We start from the raw sequence: 11,815 nt of genomic DNA, 5'->3' as shown, positions 1-11,815 counted from the left end.
CGAGCTTACAGGTCATGTGCAAGCGACCGGCCGGCTGGGTGCTTGCCAAACACGCACGCACGAGCACGAGCACGAGGCGGGCTGCAGAGCTCTCTCTCTCTCTCTGAGACGTGCGGACTGCGGACCGTGCATGCATGGCGATGCCGTATTCCGTAGGAGTGCTGTGCTGTGCTGCAACGGGAGCGGCGCCCACCGGTTGAATTGAATGAAATGGAACGCCGCGGTCGGTCCGGCGGCGGGGCCACGGAGGCCAAGTTCGGACACCACCAGCACCAGGCTCCAAGGCGGGGCCCCCTCGATCACACAGGCGGCCCAGCCCAAGTGCCCAACTGCCTCGCTCAGTGGCCCTGATGTCTGGTCGATCCGTCACTCGAGCCTTGCACCCCTGCGGGCCTGTCCCATCCCCGACGAACAGCAGCAGGCCGGCCCGCAGCGGCCACGCTTTCGGTGCACGGCACGCACCGTCGACGGAGCAGGATTCGACAACGAGCGAGACTTTCAGCCATCAGTTCCAACCAACGGCAGGGACACCCAACAAGTACAGCGATCATCTTGGCCATTTCAGATTTCACACTCCACCCAAGTTACGTGCGTGGGCACCAAGCCTTCCCGCTCTGCAGTCTGCACACATTTTTGCATCTTGGACACAGTCCGTCGTCCCACGCCAGGGTTGCATTTCCAGGAGCCCAGGACACAAGGACTGGAACTGTCCAAATTTCGTAAGCGTCTCATTCAAACACAAAAACAAAACAAAACAAAAAAAACATCCTAAGCACGAAAGAGTATAAGTGTCCAGCCAAAATATTCATATTCAGCTCCAAAAATATAAGCTATTGTGCACAGCTAAATTATTTAACTCCGAAAACACAGGAATCCAAAGAGGTTGACAAAGCCTGATTAAGGTTATGATGATGCATAGGAAAGTCATGAACCACACATGACACATGAACAACTCTTCAACAGGTCTAAAATGTGCAGCATTTTATAATCCTTGCAAAACAGACATTTCCCATGAGATGTAACTACTTTCCTTGCTTTCCTAGAAAGGATCACAGCCTATGATAACAGAACTCGACGGTCAGCAATATAACCCCACATATTAGGACGACCCCACAGTTTGAAACCTGGCTGGTGGTTTACGACACCCTTCCATGAGATTTTCACCTGCATCCTATAAGGACCTTGCTCAAGAGTGCGTTCATCGACATCGGGCCCTATAACGAGGGTAAAATATTCTTCTAGCTGATGTTGAACCCCATCAGCAAGAGAGACATGGAGTACCAATTCTTCACCCAGTGGGACAGCTACCAAACCAGAGACAGATTCACCAGGTCCAAGCTCTGTTCGAGTGCCTGCCCCTTCACTGTCGTACAGCACGATTTTGTTTTCATCATTTCCAGTAGTCCAAGCAGTAAGTTTGCTGGTGAAATCAGAGGGAGCCTTCAAGATACTGACTGCAATGGAAGCTTCCAGTGCACGCCTGGTGGGTTGCTGCGTGTGACGGATGGCGCTGTGTTCTATGAAACCTTTGCTGAAATCTTCGTCAGCAGCATCACCACCCTTGATCTTCAAATGGAACTCAAAAAACATACTATCCCTTACAGCAAGTGCTCGAATTGGGCTGATCAAAGTCAGTGTTCTATCCTGCATAGGGATTAAGAGAAAAGTGTTAAAATACAAACAAAAAAAAGGAACCAGGCTTGACAAGACATATAGTTCAGACTGACAAAAAGTTTGGGTAGATACCAAACATAAGTACTACCAAAACAGTTGGGTTTATTTAAAACCCACAAAAGATCCAAGACTCGATAAACTTATACATTTTACCACCTTGTTAATCAGACAACATGGGCGTTGGCTAATTCTGTGTCCTGTGGAGCACCAGGATCGAATGAAGGGAGCTACTGCCGAGCTCAAATTTCAGTTGAAGAAGTCAAGATGGCTTCCTGCTTGGAGAGGTCTAATGAATGGCGGTGTGAACATATGAAACTGTTGGTGGAGGATGACAAGGATGAAAGGATCAAGACACTGCCTAACAAGCCAGATGAAGAAATCAAGATGGCTTCCTGCTGGGGGTCATCTAATGAATGGCGCCTCGAACATATGAAGCTGTTGATGGAGGATGGAAGGGATGGAATGATCAAGATATCGCCAAACAACTGGAGGTTGCCTGCGAAGACCTGTCTGAAGATAGCGTTTTGATGTTGCTGTTTTAGTCTTCTTTTGTGAGGATGGTTTAGCAGTTCTGCTCTAGTCCCTGTTTTAGTTGCTGGTGTTTGGTAAACGGGTTACACTAGATTTCAGGTGGTATACCACCTTTGATGCTGTAACGAACCTCTGGTCTTTTATCTAATGATAGAAGACGGGGACCAGTTGGTCCTAGAACTCTAAAAAAAAAAGACAACGTGGGCGAATTAGATTTTCACCTCATTGAACAGGATTGTTCTTTTTGCAAAATATAAGAACATTGTGTATTTGTGAATCAGATATTCAGATTGTATCACAATGGTGTTTTGGCGACAGATTGAATATTTCAGCAGTACAGTATATGCATGCAAGTCTATGGAAGTATTTCAGTCAAAAAAGAAGTCTATGGAACTATACAACTGTAGTTTGACCCAAAGATGGGGATTAGTTCCTGACTTCCCGATGTTGAGTGTTTGACTAGGATTTTTTCCCTGGCCAGAATTCGGCAACCACAAGATTTTGGGGCATGAATTGGATACGTACCTTTCGGGTTATGAGTTGGGGATCATCCCTTCCACACCTGAACAAATAGACGCATCTATAGTTGTACTCATCCCTCGCCAGCACAGTACCATATATGCTAATAGGGCCTTTCCTGTTTGACTGGGCAACTTTGATTGCAATCACATTGACAGAGTCATACAACCAATTACGAAGAGGTTGAGGGATCTGGTGAATCGGTGGTCAGGGCACATCCTCAGCTGTAAAATGAAGGCCGACAATGGAAATTAGACCAAGAATATGGTTTTTATACATACATATATATACATCATATTATGCATTGGGACTTGTGATGGACATAGCCAAAGAATACACACAGCTGTTTCCTTGGATATACATGCCTGTACTCCATGGGAATGAGAGCAAGGAAGATAAATGAACAAAGATTCAGAATGTGCTTACACTCTTTATCGAGGTCGAAGAAGGCTATGTTGTATAGACAAAAGCGGGTAGGGACATGACATTGCATCTTGTTGTTGTATTCAGTGAACCCTCGGCGGCGAACCACATGAAGAATATCCATCACCTTTCTCCTCCCATTTCAGTTCTGGGCCCAGAAGAGCCCTGAGAAGAATCTGATCCTGATCATCCATGTACCACTGATCCCTCTCCTTCAGCTTTTTCACCTTGGGCTTGCGCTTCTTGGGTTTCCGCTTTGGCTTTGGCTTCTCCTCCTTCTCTTCTCCTTCTCCTTCCCCTTCCTTTGCGACCTTGATCACACAGGCGGCCCAGACCAAGTGACCAACCGCCTCACCCAATCGATCACTCGGGCCTTGCTGCACCTCTTCGGCCTGCCCTAGCCCCAACGAACAGCAGCAGGCCCGGCCTGCAGCGGTCACGTTGTCGGGGCACGCACCGACGGACGGCGCAAGAATCTTTAGGGGTGCGTTTGGTTCTATGATGAGGTTGGATGGGATACCATGATCCACGGATATTGGGATAAGGATATCATGATGCATGTTTAATTGTATGGATGGGATAAGCCTTCTTTCTGTTTGGTTGAATGAATAAAAGTGGATGAGATAAGAATAGTTCACTAATTATATATATTATTTTAAAATAATAACAACTAATTAGACACTGATAAATATGCACTAATACTAATTTTATCATGACAATCACATTTAAAATAAAATATGTTAATTAGCACCACTAATATCCTAATTAGCATGTGAAACATGCACTAATCAATGTATTAGCACTTATCAAAACTAATCCTACCATCATAATTACTAAGTAATAATATAACATACTAATAATCTTTAATTTATTTGCTAATGACAGATATTAGAAGACTTGGATAAGCTGATTTGCGAGATTTTTACGAACCAGAAAATCCAGCATCTCGTGGTATATTCCCTATCCAGGAATTTCCTTGTCCCAATGATCCAGCAAACCAAATACTATCAATCCATAGATAGTCCCATCCCATCCATGCAAATCCAACCAACCAAACACGTCCGTTGACGACGAACGAGCGAGACTTTAGCCATCTCAATCAGTCTCCATACTTCCTACAACGGCAAGGAGACCGAAAAGTACAGCGATCATCTGATCTCGGCCACTTCACACTCCACCGCAGTGGCGTGTGTGGGCAGTGGGCACCAACCCTTCACGATCTGCGCTTTTGCAGCTTGGACACAGTCCATGCCACGCTAGGATTCCACAAAACCCACTCCGGTTGCAAGCATATATATCAAAGTCAGCAGAAGACAACTTCACAGTGCGCAGCAGAATCAGGCACCATGTGCTTGCTGGTGCTGGTGCTGGCCCCCAAGGCTCCAGTGACCAAGCCCACAGCAGTCAGCACTTAGAAGGCAACGCAACCAACAGCAGCCACTGACTGGCGATCAACGAACATGCATGTGAAGTTGGGAATCCTTCCACAGTCCACAAACTCTAAGGTACGCTATAGATAGATAATAATAATTACACTATTACGCAGGTACATTTGTGGCACCCTAGCCCTCTTAAGACAAAGAGCTTGTTCGCTTGTTGGTTTCTAGACTAATAAACCTAACTAATGCTGGTTTATTATGAGAAAAAAATACTATACCATGACTGATAAGCCCTAACTGAAACCAACGAGCGAACAGGCTAAAAGCACGGAGAAAGAAGAAGAAGAAGAAGCACCCCTGACTGCGAGAGAACACGTTCAGGGACGCTATCTAAGTCGCCTCAACATTAGGTACGCTACGCAGGCACTCATGTATGGTACGACACCAAGACGACAGACTCCAGCTAAGGTACGGTATTTCCAGCGAAAACAACTCAAATCACGGGACCACGGCTTCTCCCGCCCTACTATCGCTGCTATCCTACAACCTGTCTGATATACGCAAAAGATTGGGTTTTTTTTCTTCCACCCAGCATCCTTCAATTGGCTTCCAACTCCTCTTGACTCTGATCTATGCCGACTTCTGGGGCTGCTGCTGCTGCTGTCGCTGGCCTTGCTGCTGCTGTGTCTGGGGCGCCTGCTGCTGTATTTGCAGCTGCTGGAGCTGGAGCATCTGGGAGCTCATCTGCTGCTGTAGCCCCTTCGGCATCCGGCCATCGGTTATCTCCCCAGTTGCGAGTTTCAGACGCTGGACCTCAGCGGTTAACGCTTCGTTCAGGGCTGCACAGAGCATTCACATGAATCAGATCACATTACAAGAAGAGAAAATATAAATGGATGTAGGTAGTGCAACAGATTGGCAAAACTAAATAATACAGCAGGCACCCAGCATCGTGAAAGCAAAATGGCTATATTTGTAACTGAGCAAACATTGCAACTTGACTATATTTGTAACCCACAATCTGAAGACTTGAAAGAATGAAAGAAATACCAAATGAAGGGTGAGCAAGTACAAAATAGATCACAACATGACCATGAACAAGTAGAGCGGGTGGCACCAACCATGGCGGTAATGCAACATTACAAACATATAAGATTCCTATGTGGAAGTCTTTCTGCAAACACGCATGCAAGTTCTAAAGGTAGGCCTAGCAGTCGCTAAAATAGTACTATCATGAAAGAAGAATCAACTTGCCGTACACAGAAACCAACGTTTTATCATGCCAATTAGAGTCACCCCTATGATTGGGAGAACAGTAGTACCTCTGCCTATGCTTTATCAGTGTTTAACACGAGTCGGTAATGGTTACACTGCAAACTTGTAATACACCTTAAGTAATGAACTAAAATCAACCAATAACACGGCATCATGACAAATCATTCACTAGTGCTATTTACTGATCCTGAAATCCTAACCTCAAGGCAGCATTTGCTGAAACCAATTTTGGTACACCAGAATAATAAATATAAGCACAAAAGATAGGGTATGCATGGTGCAGGGAGAGGGAAGAAAACAATAAGCATCCTTCCTGTAAGATTTCAGAAACAATAAATAGAAAAAGATCATTTGACACTCAAACTTCGTCTAGCTATCAAATTATGTTTCGATAATTGCTAAACTAAATTTTGTTGATTAATAACAAAGGAAAAGCAAAGTCTCTTACTAACAACTTAGCAAATGTTAGGATACATTTATGCAGAACTTGTCAAGATAAGCAATGGACACCAAAGCAAAACATGGCACACATGTGGGCGTGTTTGGATGCCGCCTTGGTCTGGGAGCTCTCACCCAGGCATGCGCATCCGACCCCAAGTGCTCGAAATCAAATGCCCTGACGCGGGCAAGTTTCCCACGCCACGATCCAAACACGCCCACAGTGCACCAGGCTAAACTGGATATGGCAGATATACTATGTGATCATGATAATCCGCAAATTATACTTTCACCCTTTATTAAAGACACATAGAATGTTTGGTTCAACCAAATAAGCATGCATATAAAAAAACTTAGACAAGTTCCTTGAAGATGCTAAGAATCATGACTCATGATGTGTAATCTCCACACAAGCCTTCTGTAGGATATGATTGTGCTGTTTCTGATCATCCATCAAATGATCAAATTTGAAATTACTGACCAATCTGGAACTAATAGCCCATTTCATGGTTCATATCAAAAGCCTATGACCAAAAGAAATTTATGTATGTACCTAGTAATTGACAAATTATATGTCAGGGCGATTTCACTCTAGGCCATTTTCACATACTAGCATTAAGAGAACCAGTGTCATAGGTGTCGCCATGAGTTTATTTAGCTCTAAAATTGATGATCAACAAAAAGAATTAACAAATCAGGTTCTTTTTCATGTTAGATTGGCTGTAGTGTCCGCAAAAAAGGCTGTAGAACTTAGCATATGCATCCAGTTGCGATGTATAAAGTACATTGTTAAGGATGCAGCTTAAGTAATAGCAAAACTCAACCCAGCAGAAGTATATTATATCCCACATGGAAAATCTCCAAATGACTATACTCTATACTAACATTAAGCTGAAGAATAAGATGCATCAACCACAAAAAATACTGCCACAAGATTTACAACAGCAAGCAACCCATGCATAAGTAACTTCTGTGAGCAACTTGACAACTGGAATTGGAAATCCAACAGAATGAGCAATGCAAGGTACATTAGTCATTTGCTAGCTTTTGAAGCAAGAAATTCTTGATTTTGTCCATTGCCACTAGAAAACTTAGGACCAATGCAGACGAGTATCACAAGAAGCTTACCATCTCTCAGCTGTGCTTGTTGCTCCATTGCTTGCAGCCTGATTTTCAATTCGTTGTTCTGAGTAGCCAGTCCAGCTGAGTCCCTCTGCAAACAAGCACAGCAAGGTTAACTTAAAACCATCACAATCAGAGGCTGAATCAAAGTCCCCAGCAGCTCTACAGAACAAACCTGCAGCATTGTCAACTGTGCGGAGAGTGTCGTAGCCTCTGTCTGCAGCACTTGCACCTTATGCTCAAGCTCCTGAATGTACCTCATCTTGCGCTCCTTTGACCTTGCTGCTGACTGCCGATTCGCCAGAATCCTGGGAAAAAAAATCCACAAGTCAGAATGCCCAATTTCAGGAAAAGAGAGAAATTTATGCAGTATATGAAGAAATGCACACCTCTTGACCCTCTTAGGATCCGTCAAAGCTATCCCAGCAAGTCGCTCATTCGCCATGATCTTCTTCTTCTCAGACTCAGTAAACTCCCCATTGGCAAACTCCATATCAAACAGCGCGACAGCGCCACCTTCCAGTGAGCCACTTCCACACCTGGTGAGGCTGCCACCAGGAGACGGCAGCGGCAGCTTAGGAGACTCATCCCCTGCGGCGAAGTTGAGCTTGCCCATGAAGCTGTCCATGGACAGGCTGCGACAATGCCGGGACTTGCCCCCATCCTTCCTGTCGATTGACGTGGACTGGCTCTCCGCCTCGTTCTCGCTGCTCTCCGCCGCGCCCCCGGCCCGCGTGCCGCTGGCGCGGCTGTCGCGGTCGTCGTGGCGGTCCTCGGAGGAATTGAGCGGGTCCAGCCCGTCCAGGTCCATGTACGAGTTGACGAGGTCGTAGAGCGCGGCGTCATCGCCGCCGACGCCGCCGCCGTCCGATCTGCAGCCGTCGGCCGCAGTGGTGACCTCGCGCTTGACGGGCGCCGGCGGGGGCAGCGGCGGGCTGAGCTGCGCGAAGCCGAAGGGGATGTCGCTCTGCGAGCGGCGGTGGCCGGCCCTCCTGGGCGGCAGGCCGAGCGGCGGCGGGGGGGTCGGCGGAGCTCGACGGCGGCGGGGAGGGCGGGATGGCTGGCGCGGCGCCCAGATCGACGTAGGGCGGCAGCGGCGGCGGGAGCGAGTCGAGCGAGAAGAAGAGCGGCTGGGAGAGAGAGCGCGCGTGGTGGGCGCCGGCGCCGGGCGAAGGGATCTGGCCGTAGGGCGACGGGAGCCGCGCGGCCTGCGGGTGCGCCGGCGGCCGGAGCGACGGCGAGAGGCGGCGGTACCCGGACGCCGCGGCGGCGGAGGCCAGGTCGAGCGGGGTAGGGGAGCGAGGCACCGGCGGCTGCCCCCCTAGCTGCTGCTGCGGCGAGAGGTGGTGGCGCGCGGCACCGGCGGGGTCGGCGGAGGCGCCCGGGTCGTCCATCCCGGCGCTACCCTCTTGAAGGCCTAGAGCAGGAACTGCCGGAATGCCGGCGGCGAGCGCGAGAGGGAGGCAAAGCCGAGGCGCCGGCCTGCAGCTGGAGGAGGAGGAGATGGCGAAGTGGACGAAGGAGGCAGGCGCACACGGAGTCCCAGTCGACCAGGCGAGGAGAGCGAGCAAGAGCAAAGCTATCACTAGAAACAAAACACACACACAAATAAAAAAGAGGATTTTTTTTTTCGCAGAAGCGATTGGAAATTTTCTGATTTAATATTTTTTTTGCGGGGCTTAATCGGTGGTGGGTTCGCGTGTGCATGTGGCCCGACGCGGGGTTACGTGACGCGTGATCCTATTGGAGGAAATGTCTAATCAGTCCCTCCTTTCCAGCGCTTATTTATTCCCGTTCCGCGTCCCTGGTTCACACCGGATGCGCCGCTGGCCCGCATGGAGGAGGGTGTTTCGGATAATTTCGCAGTGGGGTTTGGTCGTTAATGATTGTTGGCGTCGCAATTAGTGGGTGCGTGTGCGTGGGGTTACTTGTTGGTTCGGACCATCCGGTATGGTTACACTGGTGTGCGTGGACCGTGGACTACGCTTCCTCACATGGGGTCTTGACTTCATCAGTGATTGGAGAATTGCGATTTTACAATCTTCCTCGTGCCCTGATTTTCTGGTAGCAGATGGGATTTGTTTTTGAGGTAAATAAGTGGGTACTTGTTTGCAACACGATTCAAAGGTTTCTATTTGCATGGGGAAATGATTTCGTCGATAGCCTGAACATATTATATATGTCTTCTTAAAGAGCTTTAGAGAGAGATAGACATGGACGGCAAGTTCACTGAGAATCTGTGTTGACTCGGCGGGATGCGGTCAATTTGAGTTCACTGACTCCACTCTGCGCGGCCGGCTTGCCACATGTTTTTCTTGTATTCAAGGTGAAATCTAAGTGTATTTTCTACGGCAGGAAGGAGAGAGGGCTCACCGTCTAATTTAATGTCTTATAGAAGTGCTTGTCTCTTATTAGACACTAAGCACCTAAATGAGAATACTAAATTACTCGGTTCCGTCGGGCGCACCGTAAGGGAGAACCCGAGAATAAAGCTTACAACATTATTAACCATTTCTTACATCACTTTTAATACAACATCAGAGTATAATATTTATTATTATAACAACGGAATATAATCCTATTATCAGAGTTATGAACAATTTAATTAACAGCGAAAAATAAACATGTGAACAAGGTTACAGCAGAAATAATTATTTAATCATGACATGATGAATCATTGATATGTAAACTATGACAACATATTATAAACTTTCTTTTATAAAAACATTTAGTGAGAGTTATAAATAAAAACTATGATCGCAGCGTAAAGGAAATCATTTCTGAGTCCATCAGGAGGAATCCACACACAAAGGTTAGCTTTAGCATCCACCTGTCAACTACAACAGGGGAAAATAAAACTCAGAGTACTCAATTGTACTCAGCAAGACTTACCCGACAGGAGAAAAGAAAAGACTCCAAGGATATGCAAGGCTATCTGGCTTGTGGATTTATTGCATCTGCAGGAAGCATTACTAAATGTGCGTCCTTATATTCGATTTTTATTAGCAGTGCATTAGTTCATTAACTAATCATTCTATGTAAGCACATGTACTACTTTTCAAGCAGATGGTAAGCAATCAGATATCCTTTTGCCATCTTTTTATCTTTCAGTTCTTACCACGGTGCTAGAGTTAAGACAAGTCGTACCGGAACGCCGACGATTCATGAATCAATGGCCCCAGCTGGGTACCCCGAAAATACACACCCCGCTTGTACACAAGGCACAAGCAGGACCAATCCATCACCCTCCTGTCCTAGGTGTCTAGGTCCTCATCCAAATTGGGACTCCAAGCCCCCGCCCTTGAGTCCCGAACTCAGTACGGTGCAAGGACCTCCTAACCCAAAAACCACCCTAACAGTCGGTCCGAAAAGAGCCAGATCCACGACAAGAGAGCAACAAGTCTTCCAAGCGCCCATACCCAAGTATGTGCTCGGGATAATAAGTCTATGACTTGCCTAGCGTCTTATGCAATGGCCGATCCTTAACCGACACGGACAGAGAAAGCAGTGTAACCAAGCTATGCCCCGCGTCCGCGGCGACACAATCTCTTACACCCACCAATACCTAAACTATATCTCTGCTCGGTCACTATTTTTCCTTTCCACCATTTATATTTTTAAGTGATAATAATACAGTAATATATTTCCTATCTCTCGCGAGTGACAAAAATCACTCGATTTCTACTGGAGTCCTGTAGCATAGCAATCTACACGATCCTGTCATACTAGTAAGACTCATAGGATAAAGATATATCTATGCAAGTGGGTTTCATTCAACTTCTTAAAACTTAATGCACAAATATAATTTAAACTACAGAAAAGTAGGGGTTATGCACCGGGCTTGCCTGAGTAAGATATATATTAAAAATTAGTATTTGCATCTTCAGATCATTCACCATCATCTGAATAGATAGCCCATTGCATCATCTCCTGGAGAGAATACCATTACACCATCTTCGGATTCCCAATCATCCTTTAATTGGTCCGTTCATCCATCATCGTACCTATATGATATGCATTGATGCAAATGCATAGATGTAAATAACCAATGACAGTCGAACGCTTAGAAATCCGATCACGCCTCACAAGCTAACGAGAAAGCTCTAACACTGGTTTATGTATCCATATTGTCGAATAAGGCGTTACTTACCAACCAATGTTTTAGTTATACAAAACCCAAGGTGTTTTCTTTATTTCATTATATCCATTTAATATTTATTCGAAATATGTCATCATTATCTATTTAGCAAACTAATTATTCTGGAGCTATAAAAATTACAGTGAGTACCTTATATTGCTAGGAGCCTACTGTACAAATTTTAGATTCAACACTATTATCAAATTATCACAACAATTCATACAAGTTTATATTTTTACAATATTAAGTACCTTAAATTAATTATATAGCTTCCAAAAATATTATCACGTTATGTGAACAAAATATACTAACAGGT

At 46.0% G+C, this 11,815-nt stretch overlaps 2 pseudogenes; both read right to left on the bottom strand.

Moving 5' to 3' along the window:
• Positions 1-990: 990 nt before the first annotated feature.
• Positions 991-3,289, bottom strand: LOC136472946 (uncharacterized; annotated as a pseudogene).
• A 1,347-nt stretch (positions 3,290-4,636) lies between these two features.
• LOC136472945 (bZIP transcription factor 29-like) lies at positions 4,637-8,934 on the bottom strand (annotated as a pseudogene).
• Positions 8,935-11,815: the final 2,881 nt, after the last annotated feature.

This window comes from Miscanthus floridulus, chromosome 8 (genome assembly GCF_019320115.1).
Source record: "Miscanthus floridulus cultivar M001 chromosome 8, ASM1932011v1, whole genome shotgun sequence".
NCBI lineage: Eukaryota > Viridiplantae > Streptophyta > Magnoliopsida > Poales > Poaceae > Miscanthus > Miscanthus floridulus.
Note: the sequence above shows the minus strand (reverse complement) of the source record. Positions and strands in the feature narration are given on the sequence as shown.